Genomic DNA, 12,628 nt, shown 5'->3' with positions numbered 1-12,628 from the left:
AAGAAGCAGTACAATTCAAGTTTTGGTTATCGATTATTGATTTTTAGCCAGCTTTGGTGGCTTTTACATGACCTAGGACCTTAAGATTTTGCCTGAAAGGAGGACTAGAAGCCGCGTTGCACGGGAGAATATGAAAGGGGTTCATATGTAGTAACAACCTGAGAAATCCGTCCGTTTTCGTCATTTGTTATCGAATCGAAATAAAGCCAGATCGTCACATTGGCCGCTTTTCTCTCTGAGACGGTTACATTTATCGTCTGCAAAGCTATGTCGCGTGCTGCGGTATGCGGAGACACTAAAAGCACCATAGTAGAACACAGAAGAAGCTTCTAAGTTGAACCAATAGCCAGTAAGAAGCAGTCCAATTCAAGTTTTGGTTATCGATTATTGAACTTTGTCCGTCTTTGGTGCCTTGGACATAAGGTGGAATCTTAAGATTTTGCATTATAGGAGGACTAGCAGCCGCGTTGCACGGGAGAATGTGAAAAGGGTTCATATGTAGTAAAAACCTGAGAAATCCGTCCGTTTCCGTCATTTTTTATCGAATCGACTTAAAGCCAGATCGTCACATTGGCCGCTCTTCTCTCTGAATCGGTTACATTTATCGTCTGCAAAGCGATGTCGCGTGCTGCGGTATGCTGAGACACTAAATGCACCATAGTAGAACACAGAAGAAGCTTCTAAGTTGAGGCAATAGCCAGTAAGATGTAGTAGAATTCAAGTTTTAGTTGTCGATTATTCACTCTTTAGCCGGCTTCGGTGGCTTGGACATGACCTAGGACCTTAAGATTTTGCATGAAAGGAGGACTAGCAGCCGCGTTGCACGGGAGTATGTGAAAAGGGTTCATATGTAGTAAAAACCTGAGAAATCCGTCCGTTATCGTCATTTGTTATCGAATCGACTTAAAGCCAGATCGTCACATTGGCCGCTTTTCTCTCTGAGACGGTTACATATATCGTCTGCAAAGCTATGTCGCGTGATGCGGTATGCGGAGACTCTAAAAGCACCATAGTAGAACACAGAAGAAGCTTCTAAGTTGAAGTAATAGCCAGTAAGAGGTAGTGAAATTCAAGTTTTAGTTGTAGATTGTTCACTTTTTAGCCGGCTTTGGTGGCTAGGACATGACCTAGGACCTTAAGATTTAGCATGAAAGGAGGACTAGCAGCCGCGTTGCACGGGAGAATGTGAAAAGTTTTCATATTTAGCAAAAACCTGAGAAATCCGTCCGTTTTCGTCATTTGTTATCGAATCGACTTAAAGCCAGATCGTCACATTGGCCGCTTTTATCTCTGAGACGGTTACATTTATCGTCTGCAAAGCTATGTCGCGTGCTGGGGTATGCGGAGACACTAAAAGCACCATAGTAGAACACAGAAGAACTTCTAAGTTGAAGCAATAGCCAGTAAGAAGCAGTCCAATTAAAGTTTTGGTTATCGATTATTGACTTTTAGCCGGCTTTGGTGGCTTGGACATGACCTAGGACCTTAAGATTTTGCATGAAAGGAGGACTAGCAGCCGCGTTGCACGGGAGAATATGAAAAGGGTTCATATGTAGTAAAAACCTGAGAAATCCGTCCGTTTTCGGCATTTGTTATCGAATCGACGTAAAGCCAGATCGTCACATTGGCAGCTCTTCTCTCTGAAACGGTTACATTTATCGTGTGCAAAGCTATGTCGCGTGCTGCGCCATACGGAGACACTAAAAGCACCATAGTAGAACACAGAAGAAGCTTCTAAGTTGAAGTAATAGCCAGTAAGAAGTAGTACAATTGAAGTTTTAGTTGTCGATTATTCACTTTTTAGCCGGCTTTGGTGGCTTGGACATGACCTAGGACTTTAGGATTTTGCATGAAAGGAGGACTAGCAGCCCCGTTGCACGGGAGAATGTGAAAAGTGTTCATATATAGTTAACACCTGAGAAATCCGTCCGTTTTCGTCATTTGTTATCGATTCGACTTAAAGCCAGATCGTCACATTGGCCGCTTTTCTCTCTGAGACGGTTACATTTATAGTCTGCAAAGCTATGTCGCGTTCTGCGGTATGCGGAAACACTAAAAGCACCATAGTAGAAGACATAAGAAGCTTCTAAGTTGAAGCAATAGTCAGTAAGAAGCATTACAATTCAAGTTTTGGTTATCGATTATTGACTTTTACCCGGCTTTGGTGGTTGTACACGACATAGGACCTTAAGATTTTGCATGAAAGGAGGACTAGCAGCCGCGTTGCACGGGAGAATGTGAAAAGGGTTCATATGTAGTAAAAACCTGAGAAATCCGTCCGTTTTCGTCATTTGTTATCGAATCGACTTAAAGCCAGATCGTCACATTGGCCGCTTTTCTCTCTGAGACGCTTACATTTATCGTCTGCAAAGCTATGTCGCGTGCTGCGGTATGCGGAGACTCTAAAAGCACCATAGTAGAACACAGAAGAAGCTTCTAAGTTGAAGGAATCGCCAGTAAGAAGCAGTACAATTCAAGTTTTGATCATCGATTATTGATTTTTAGTCGGCTTTGGTGCCTTGGACATGAGGTGCAACCTTAAGATTTTGCATGAAAGGAGGACTAGCAGCCGCGTTGCTCGGGAGAATGGGAAAAGGTTTCATATGTAGTAAAAACCTGAGAAATCCGTCCGTTTTCGTCATTTGTTATCGAATCGACTTAAAGCCAGATCGTCACATTGGCCGCTTTTCTCTCTGAGACGGTTACATTTATAGTCTGCAAAGCTATGTCGCGTGCTGCGGTATGCGGAAACTCAAAAGCACCATAGTAGAACATATAAGAAGCTTCTAAGTTGAAGCAATAGTCAGTAAGAAGCAGTACAATTCAAGTTTTGGTTATCGATTATTGATTTTTAGCCGGCTTTGGTGGCTTGGACATGACCTAGGACCTTAAGATTTTGCCTGAAAGGAGGACTAGAAGCCGCGTTGCACGGGAGAATATGAAAAGGGTTCATATGTAGTAAAAACCTGAGAAATCCGTCCGTTTTCGTCATTTGTTATCGAATCGACATAAAGCCAGATCGTCACATTGGCCGCTCTTCTCTCTGAGTCGGTTACATTTATCGTCTGCAAAGCTATGTCGCGTGCTGCGGTATGCGGAGACACTAAAAGCACCATAGTAGAACACAGAAGAAGCTTCTAAGTTGAAGCAATAGCCAGTAAGAAGCAGTCCAATTCAAGTTTTGGTTATCGATTATTGATTTTTGGCCGGCTTTCGTGCCTTGGACATAAGGTGGAATCTTAAGATTTTGCATGAAAGGATGACTAGCAGCCGCGTTGCACGGGAGAATGTGAAAAGGGTTCATATGTAGTAAAAACTTGAGATATCCGTCCGTTTTCGTCATTTGTTATCGAATCGACTTAAAGCCAGATCGTCACATTGGCCGCTTTACTCTATGAGACGGTTACATTTATCGTCTGCAAAGCTATGTCGCGTGCTGCGGTATGCGGAAACTCTAAAAGTACCATAGTAGAACACAGAAGAAGCTTCTAAGTTGAAGAAATAGTCAGTAAGAAGCAGTACAATTCAAGTTTTGGTTATCGATTACTGATTTTTAGCCGGATTTGGTGGCTTGGACATGACCTAGGACCTTAAGATTTTGCATGAAAGTAGGACTAGAAGCCGCGTTGCACGGGAGAATATGAAAAGGGTTCATATGTAGTAAAAACCTCAGAAATCCGTCCGTATTCGTCATTTGTTATCGAATCGACTTCAAGCCAGATCGTCACATTGGCCGCTTTACTCTATGAGACGGTTACATTTATCGTCTGCAAAGCTATGTCGCGTGCTGCGGTATGCGGAAACTCTAAAAGTACCATAGTAGAACACAGAAGAAGCTTCTAAGTTGAAGAAATAGTCAGTAAGAAGCAGTACAATTCAAGTTTTGGTTATCGATTACTGATTTTTAGTCGGATTTGGTGGCTTGGACATGACCTAGGACCTTAAGATTTTGCATGAAAGTAGGACTAGAAGCCGCGTTGCACGGGAGAATATGAAAAGGGTTAATATGTAGTAAAAACCTCAGAAATCCGTCCGTATTCGTCATTTGTTATGGAATCGACTTCAAGCCAGATCGTCACATTGGCCGCTCTTCTCTCTGAATCGGTTACATTTATCGTGTGCAAAGCTATGTCGCGTGCTGCGGTATGCGGAGACACTAAAAGCACCATAGTAGAACACAGAAGAACTTCTAAGTTGAACTAATAGCCAGTAAGATGTAGTTCAATTGAAGTTTTAGTTGTCGATTATTCACTTTTTAGCCGGCTTTGGTGGCTTGGACATGACCTAAGACCTTAAGATTTTGCATGAAAGGAGGACTAGCAGCCGCGTTGCAAGGGGGAATGTGAAAAGTGATCATATATAGTAAACACCTGAGAAATGAGTCCGTTTTCGTCATTTGTTATCGATTCGACTTAAAGCCAGATCGTCACATTGGCCGCTTTTCTCTCTGAGACGCTTACTTTTATCGTCTGCAAAGCAATGTCGCGTGCTGCGGTATGCGGAGACACTAAAAGCACCATAGTAGAACACAGAAGAAGCTTCTAAGTTGAAGCAATAGCCTTAACAAGCAGTACAATTCAAGTTTTGGTTGTCGATTATTGATTTTTAGCCAACTTTGGTGCCTTGGACATGAGGTGGAACCTTAAGATTTTGCATGAAAGGAGGACTAGCAGTCGCGTTGCACGGGTGAATATGAAGAGGGTTCATATGTAGTAAAAACCTGAGAAATCCGTCCGTTTTCGGCATTTGTTATCGAATCGACGTAAAGCCAGATCGTCACATTGGCCGCTCTTCTCTCTGAAACGGTTACATTTATCGTCTGCAAAGCTATGTCGCGTGCTGCTGTATGCGGAGTCACTAGAAGCACCATAGTAGAACACAGATGAAGATTCTAAGTTGATGTAATACCCAGTAAGAAGTAGTACAATTCACGTTAATTTATCGATTATTGACTTTTTAGCCTTTTTTGGTGCTTTGGGCATGAGCTAGGACCTTAAGATTTTGCATGAAAGGAGAACTAGCAGCAGCGTGGCACGGGAGAATGTGAAAAGTATTCATATGTAGTAAAAACTCTTAGAAATCCGTCCGTTTTCGTCATTTGTTATCGAATCGACTTAAAGCCAGATCGCACATTGGCCGCTTTTCTCTCTGAGACGGTTACATTTATAGCCTGCAAAGCTATGTCGCGTGCTGCGGTATGCGGAAACTCTAAAAGCACCATAGTAGAACACATAAGAAGCTTCTAAGTTGAAGCAATAGTCAGTAAGAAGCAGTACAATTCAATTTTTGGTTATCAATTATTGATTTTTACCCGGCTTTGGTGGCTTGGACATGACCTAGGACCTTATGATTTTGCCTGAAAGGAGGACTAGAAGCCGCGTTGCACGGGAGAATATGAAAAGGGTTCATATGTAGTAAAAACCTGAGAAATCCGTCCGTTTTCGTCATTTGTTATCGAATCGACATAAAGCCAGATCGTCACATTGGCCGCTTTTCTCTCTGAGACGGTTACATTTTTCGTCTGCAAAGCTATGTCCCGTGCTGCGGTATGCGGAGACACTAAAAGCACCATAGCAGAACACAGAAGAAGCTTCTAAGTTGAAGCAATAGGCAGTAAGAAGCAGAACAATTCAAGTTTTGTTATCGATTATTGACTTTTGGCCGGCTTTGGTGCCTTGGACATAAGGTGGAATCTTAAGATTTTGCATGAAAGGAGGACTAGCAGCCGCGTTGCACGGGAGAATGTGATAAAGGGTTCATATGTAGTAAAAACCTGAGAAATCCGTCCGTTTTCGTCATTTGTTATGGAATCGACTTCAAGCCAGATCGTCACATTGGGCGCTCTTCTCTCTGAATCGGTTACATTTATCGTGTGCAAAGCTATGTCGGGTGCTGCGGTATGCGGAGGCACTAAAAGCACCATAGTAGAACACAGAAGAACTTCTAAGTTGAACTAATAGCCAGTAAGAAGTAGTACAATTGGAGTTTTAGTTGACGATTATTCACTTTTTAGCCGGCTTTGGTGGCTTGGACATGACCTAAGACCTTAAGATTTTGCATGAAAGGAGGACTAGCAGCCGCGTTGCAAGGGAGAATGTGAAAAGTTATCATATATAATAAACACCTGAGAAATGAGTCCGTTTTCGTCATTTGTTATCGATTCGACTTAAAGCCAGATCGTCACATTGGCCGCTTTTCTCTCTGAGACGGTTACTTTTATCGTCTGCAAAGCAATGTCGCGTGCTGCGGTATGCGGAGACACTAAAAGCACCATAGTAGAACACAGAAGAAGCTTCTAAGTTGAAGCAATAGCCTTAACAAGCAGTACAATTCAAGTTTTGGTTGTCGATTATTGATTTTTAGCCAGCTTTGGTGCCTTGGACATGAGGTGGAACCTTAAGATATTGCATGAAAGGAGGACTAGCAGCTGCGTTGCACGGGAGTATGTGAAAAGGGTTCATATGTAGTAAAAACCTGAGAAATCCGTCCGTTTTCGTCATTTGTTATCGAATAGACTTAAAGCCAGATCGTCACATTGGCCGCTTTTCTCTCTGAGACGGTTACATTTATCGACTGCAAAGCTATGTCGCGTGCTGCGGTATGCGGAGACACTAAAAGCACCATAGTAGAACACAGAAGAAGCTTCTAAGTTGAAGTAATAGCCAGTAAGAAGTAGTACAATTCAAGTTTTAGGCGTCGATTATTCACTTTTTAGCCGGCTTTGGTGGCTTGGACATGACCTATGACCTTAAGATTTTGCCTGAAAGGAGGACTTGCAGCCGTGGTGCACGGGAGAATGTGAAAAGTGTTCATATATAGTTAACACCTGAGAAATCCGTCCGTTTTCGTCATTTGTTATCGAATCGACTTAAAGCCAGATCGTCCCATTGGCCGCTTTTCTCTCAGAGACGGTTACATTTATCATCTGCAAAGCTATGTCGCGTGCTGCGGTATGCGGAGACACTAAAAGCACCATAGTAGAACACATAAGAAGCTTCTATGTTGAAGCAATAGTCAGTAAGAAGCAGTACCATTCAAGTTTTGGTAATCGATTATTGATTTTTAGCCGGCTTTGGTGGCTTGGACATGACCTAGGACCTTAAAATTTTGCATGAAAGGAGGACTTGCAGCCGTGCTGCACGGGAGAATGTGAAAAGTAAAAACCTGAGAAATCCGTCCGTTTTCGTCATTTGTTATCGAATCGACTGAAAGCCAGATCGTTACATTGGCCGCTTTTCTCTCTGAGACGGTTACATTTATCGTCTGGAAAGCTATGTCGCGTGCTGCGGTATGCGGAGACTCTAAAAGCACCATAGTAGAACACAGAAGAAGCTTCTAAGTTGGAGGAATCGCCAGTAAGAAGCAGTACAATTCAAGTTTTGGTTATCGATTAGTGATATTTTGCCGGCTTTGTTGCCTTGGACATGAGGCGGAACCTTAAGATTTTGCATGAAAGGAGGACTAGCAGCCGCGTTGCACGGGAGAATGTGATAAAGGGTTCATATGTAGTAAAAACCTGAGAAATCCGTCCGTTATTGTCATTTGTTATCGAATCGGCTTAAAGCCAGATCGTCACATTGGCCGCTTTTCTCTCTGAGGCCATTACATTTATCGTCTGCAAAGCTATGTCGCGTGCTGCGGTATGCATAGACACTAAATGCACCATAGTAGAACACAGAGGAAGCTTCTAAGTTGAAGTAATAGCCAGTAAGAAGTAGTACAATTCAAGTTTTAGTTGTCGATTACTCACTTTTTAGCCGGCTTTGGTGGCTTGGACATGACCTAGGACCTTAATATTTTGCATGAAAGGAGGACTTGCAGCCGTGTTGCACGGGAGAATGTGAAAAGTGTTCATATGTAGTAAAAACCTGAGAAATCCGTCCGTTTTCGTCATTTGTTATCGAATCGACTTAAAGCCAGATCGTCACATTGGCTGCTCTTCTCTCTGAATCGGTTACATTTATCGTGTGCAAAGCTATGTCGCGTGCTGCGGTATGCGGAGGCACTAAAAGCACCATAGTAGAACACAGAAGAACTTCTAAGTTGAAGTAATAGCCAGTAAGAAGTAGTACAATTGAAGTTTTAGTTGTCGATTATTCACTTTTTAGCCGGCTTTGGTGGCTTGGACATGACCTAAGACCTTAAGATTTTGCATGAAAGGAGGACTAGCAGCCGCGTTGCAAGGGATAATGTGAAAAGTGATCATATATAGTAAACACCTGAGAAATCCGTCCGTTTTCGTCATTTGTTATCGAATCGACTTAAAGCCAGATCGTCACATTGGCCGCTTTTCTCTCTGAGACGGTTACATTTATCGTCTGCAAAGCTATGTCGCGTGCTGCGGTATGCGGAGACACTAAAAGCACCATAGTAGAACACAGAAGAAGCTTCTAAGTTGAAGCAATAGCCTTAACAAGCAGTACAATTCAAGTTTTGGTTATCGATTATTGATTTTTAGATAGCTTTGGTTCCTTGGACATGAGGTGGAACCTTAAGATATTGCATGAAAGGAGGACTAGCAGCTGCGTTGCACGGGAGTATGTGAAAAGGGTTCATATGTAGTAAAAACCTGAGAAATCCGTCCGTTTTCGTCATTTGTTATCGAATCGACTTAAAGCCAGATCGTCACATTGGCCGCTTTTCTCTCTGAGACGGTTACATTTATCGTCTGCAAAGCTATGTCGCGTGCTGCGGTATGCGGAGACACTAAAAGCACCATAGTAGAACACAGAAGAAGCTTCTAAGTTGAAGTAATAGCCAGTAAGAAGTAGTACAATACAAGTTTTAGGCGTCGATTATTCACTTTTTAGCCGGCTTTGGTGGCTTGGACATGACCTATGACCTTAAATTTTGCCTGAAAGGAGGACTTGCAGCCGTGTTGCACGGGAGAATGTGAAAAGTGTTCATATGTAAAAAAAACCTGAGAAATCCGTCCGTTTTCGTCATTTGTTATCGAATCGACTTAAAGCCAGATCGTCACATTGGCCGCTTTTCTCTCAGAGACGGTTACATTTATCATCTGCAAAGCTATGTCGCGTGCTGCGGTATGCGGAGACACTAAAAGCACCATAGTAGAACACATAAGAAGCTTCTATGTTGAAGCAATAGTCAGTAAGAAGCAGTACAATTCAAGTTTTGGTTATCGATTATTGATTTTTAGCCGGCTTTGGTGGCTTGGACATGACCTAGGACCTTAAAATTTTGCATGAAAGGAGGACTTTCAGCCGTGTTGCACGGGAGAATGTGAAAAGTGTTCATATGTAGTAAAAACCTGAGAAATCCTTCCGTTTTCGTCATTTGTTATCGAATCGACTTAAAGCCAGATCGTCACATTGGCCGCTTTTCTCTCTGAGACGGTTACATTTATCGTCTGCAAAGCTATGTCGCGTGCTGCGGTATGCGGAGACACTAAAAGCACCATAGTAGAACACAGAAGAAGCTTCTAAGTTGAAGCAATAGCCAGTAAGAAACAGTACAATTCAAGTTTTGGTTATCGATTATTGATTTTTGGCCGGCTTTAGTGCCTTAGACATAAGGTGGAATCTTAAGATTTTGCATGGAAGGAGGACTAGCAGCCGCGTGGAACGGGAGAATGTGAAAAGCGTTCATATGTAGTAAAAACCTGACAAATCCGTCCGTTTTCGTCATTTGTTATCGAATCGACTTAAAGCCAGATCGTCACATTGGCCGCTCTTCTCTCCGAATCGGTTACATTTATCGTCTGCAAAGCTATGTCGCGTGCTGCGGTATGCGGAGACTCTAAAAGCACCGTAGTAGAACACAGAAGAAGCTTCTATGTTGAAGCAATAGTCAGTAAGAAGCAGTACCATTCAAGTTTTGGTAATCGATTATTGATTGTTAGCCGGCTTTGGTGGCTTGGACATGACCTAGGACCTTAAAATTTTGCATGAAAGGAGGACTTGCAGCCGTGCTGCACGGGAGAATGTGAAAAGTAAAAACCTAAGAAATCCGTCCGTTTTCGTCATTTGTTATCGAATCGACTTAAAGCCAGATCGTTACATTGGCCGCTTTTCTCTCTGAGACGGTTACATTTATCGTCTGCAAAGCAATGTCGCGTGCTGCGGTATGCGGAGACTCTAAAAGCACCATAGTAGAACACAGAAGAAGCTTCAAAGTTGGAGGAATCGCCAGGAAGAAGCAGTACAATTCAAGTTTTGGTTATCGATTATTGATATTTTGCCGGCTTTGTTGCCTTGGACATGAGGTGGAACCTTAAGATTTTGCATGAAAGGAGGACTAGCAGCCGCGTTGCACGGGAGAATGAGAAAAGGTTTCATATGTAGTAAAAACCTGATAAATCCGTCCGTTTTCGTCATTTGTTATCGAATCGACTTAAAGCCAGATCGTCACCTTGACCGCTTTTCTCTCTGAGACGGTTACATTTATAGTCTGCAAAGCTATGTCGCGTGCTGCGGTATGCGGAAACTCTAAAAGAACCATAGTAGAACACATAAGAATCTTCTAAGTTGAAGCAATAGTCAGTAAGAAGCAGTACAGTTCAAGTTTTGGTTATCGATTATTGATTTTTAGCCGGCTTTGGTGGCTTGGACATGACCTAGGACCTTATGATTATGCCTGAAAGTAGGACTAGAAGCCGCGTTGCACGGGAGAATATGAAAAGGTTTCATATGTAGTAAAAACCTGAGAAATCCGTCCGTTTTCGTCATTTGTTATTGAATCGACTTAAAGCCAGATCGTCACATTGGCCGCTTTTCTCCCTGAGACGTTTACATTTTTCGTCTGCAAAGCTATGTCGCGTGCTGCGGTATGCGGAGACACTAAAAGCACCATAGTAGAACACAGAAGATTCTTCTAAGTTGAAGAAATAGCCAGTAAGAAGCAGTACAATTCAAGTTTTGGTTATCGATTATTGATTTTTAGGGGGCTTTGGTGCCTTGGACATGAGGTGGAACGTTAAGATTTCGCATAAAAGGAGGACTAGCAGCCGCGTTGCACGGGAGAATGTGATAAAGGGTTCATATGTAGTAAAAACCTGAGAAATCCGTCCGTTATTGTCATTTGTTATCGAATCGACTTAAAGCCAGATCGTCACATTGGCCGGTTTTCTCTCTGAGGCCATTACATTCATCGTCTGCAAAGCTATGTCGCGTGCTACGGTATGCAGAGACACTAAATGCACCATAGTAGAACACAGAAGAAGCTTCTAAGTTGAAGTAATAGCCAGTAAGAAGTAGTACAATTCAAGTTTTAGTTGTCGATTACTCACTTTTTAGCCGGCTTTGGTGGCTTGGACATGACCTAGGACCTTAAAATTTTGCATGAAAGGAGGACTTGCAGCCGTGTTGCACGGGAGAATGTGAAAAGTGTTCATATGTAGTAAAAACCTGAGAACTCCGTCCGTTTTCGTCATTTGTTATCGAATCGACTTAAAGTCAGATCGTCACATTGGCCGCTTTTCTCTCTGAGACGGTTACATTTATCGTCTGCAAATCTATGTCGCGTGCTGCGGTATGCGGAGACACTAAAAGCACAATATTAGAACACAGAAGAAGCTTCTAAGTTGAAGCAATAGCCAGTAAGAAGCAGTACAATTCTAGTTTTGTTTATCGATTATTGATTTTTGGCCGGCTTTGGTGCCTTAGACATAAGGTGGAATCTTAAGATTTTGCATGAAAGGAGGACTAGCTGCCGCGTGGAACGGGAGAATGTGAAAAGCGTTCATATGTAGTAAGAACCTGACAAATCCGTCCGTTTTCGTCATTTGTTATCGAATCGACTTAAAGCCAGATCGTCACATTGGCCGCTCTTCTCTCTGAGACGGTTACTTTTATCGTCTGCAAAGCTATGTCGCGTGCTGCGGTATGCGGAGACACTAAAAGCACCATGGTAAAACACAGAAGAAGCTTCTAAGTTGAAGCAATAGCCAGTAAGAAGCAGTACAATTCAAGTTTTGGTTATCGATTATTGATTTTTAGCCGGCCTTGTTACTATGGACATAAGGTGGAACCTTAAGATTTTGCATGAAAGGAGGACTAGCAGCCCCGTTGCACGGGAGAATGTGAAAAGTAAAAACCTGAGAAATCAGTCCGTTTTCGTCATTTGTTATCGAATCGACTTAAAGCCAGATCGTCACATTGGCCGCTTTTCTCTCTGAGACGGTTACATTTATAGTCTGCAAAGCTATGTCGCGTGCTGCGGTATGCGGAAACTCTAAAAGAACCATAGTAGAACACATAAGAAGCTTCTAAGTTGAAGCAATAGTCAGTAAGAAGCAGTACAATACAAGTTTTGGTTATCGATTATTGATTTTTAGCCGGCTTTGGTGGCTTGGACATGACCTAGGACCTTAAGATTTTACATGAAAGGAGGACTAGCAGCCGCGTTGCACGGGAGAATATGAAAAGGTTTCATATGTAGTAAAAACCTGAGAAATCCGTCCGTTTTCGTCATTTGTTATCGAATCGACTTAAAGCCAGATCGTCACATTGGCCGCTTTTCTCTCTGAGACGGATACATTTTTCGTCTGCAAAGCTATGTCGCGTGCTGCGGTATGCGGAGACACTAAAAGCACCATAGTAGAACACAGAAGAATCTTCTAAGTTGAAGCAATAGTAAGTAAGAAGCAGTACAATTCAAGTTTAGATTA

The sequence above is a fragment of the Schistocerca gregaria genome, unplaced genomic scaffold, assembly GCF_023897955.1.
Source record: "Schistocerca gregaria isolate iqSchGreg1 unplaced genomic scaffold, iqSchGreg1.2 ptg000251l, whole genome shotgun sequence".
NCBI lineage: Eukaryota > Metazoa > Arthropoda > Insecta > Orthoptera > Acrididae > Schistocerca > Schistocerca gregaria.
The sequence above is the reverse complement of the archived record's forward strand: the minus strand, read 5'-3'. Positions refer to the sequence as shown.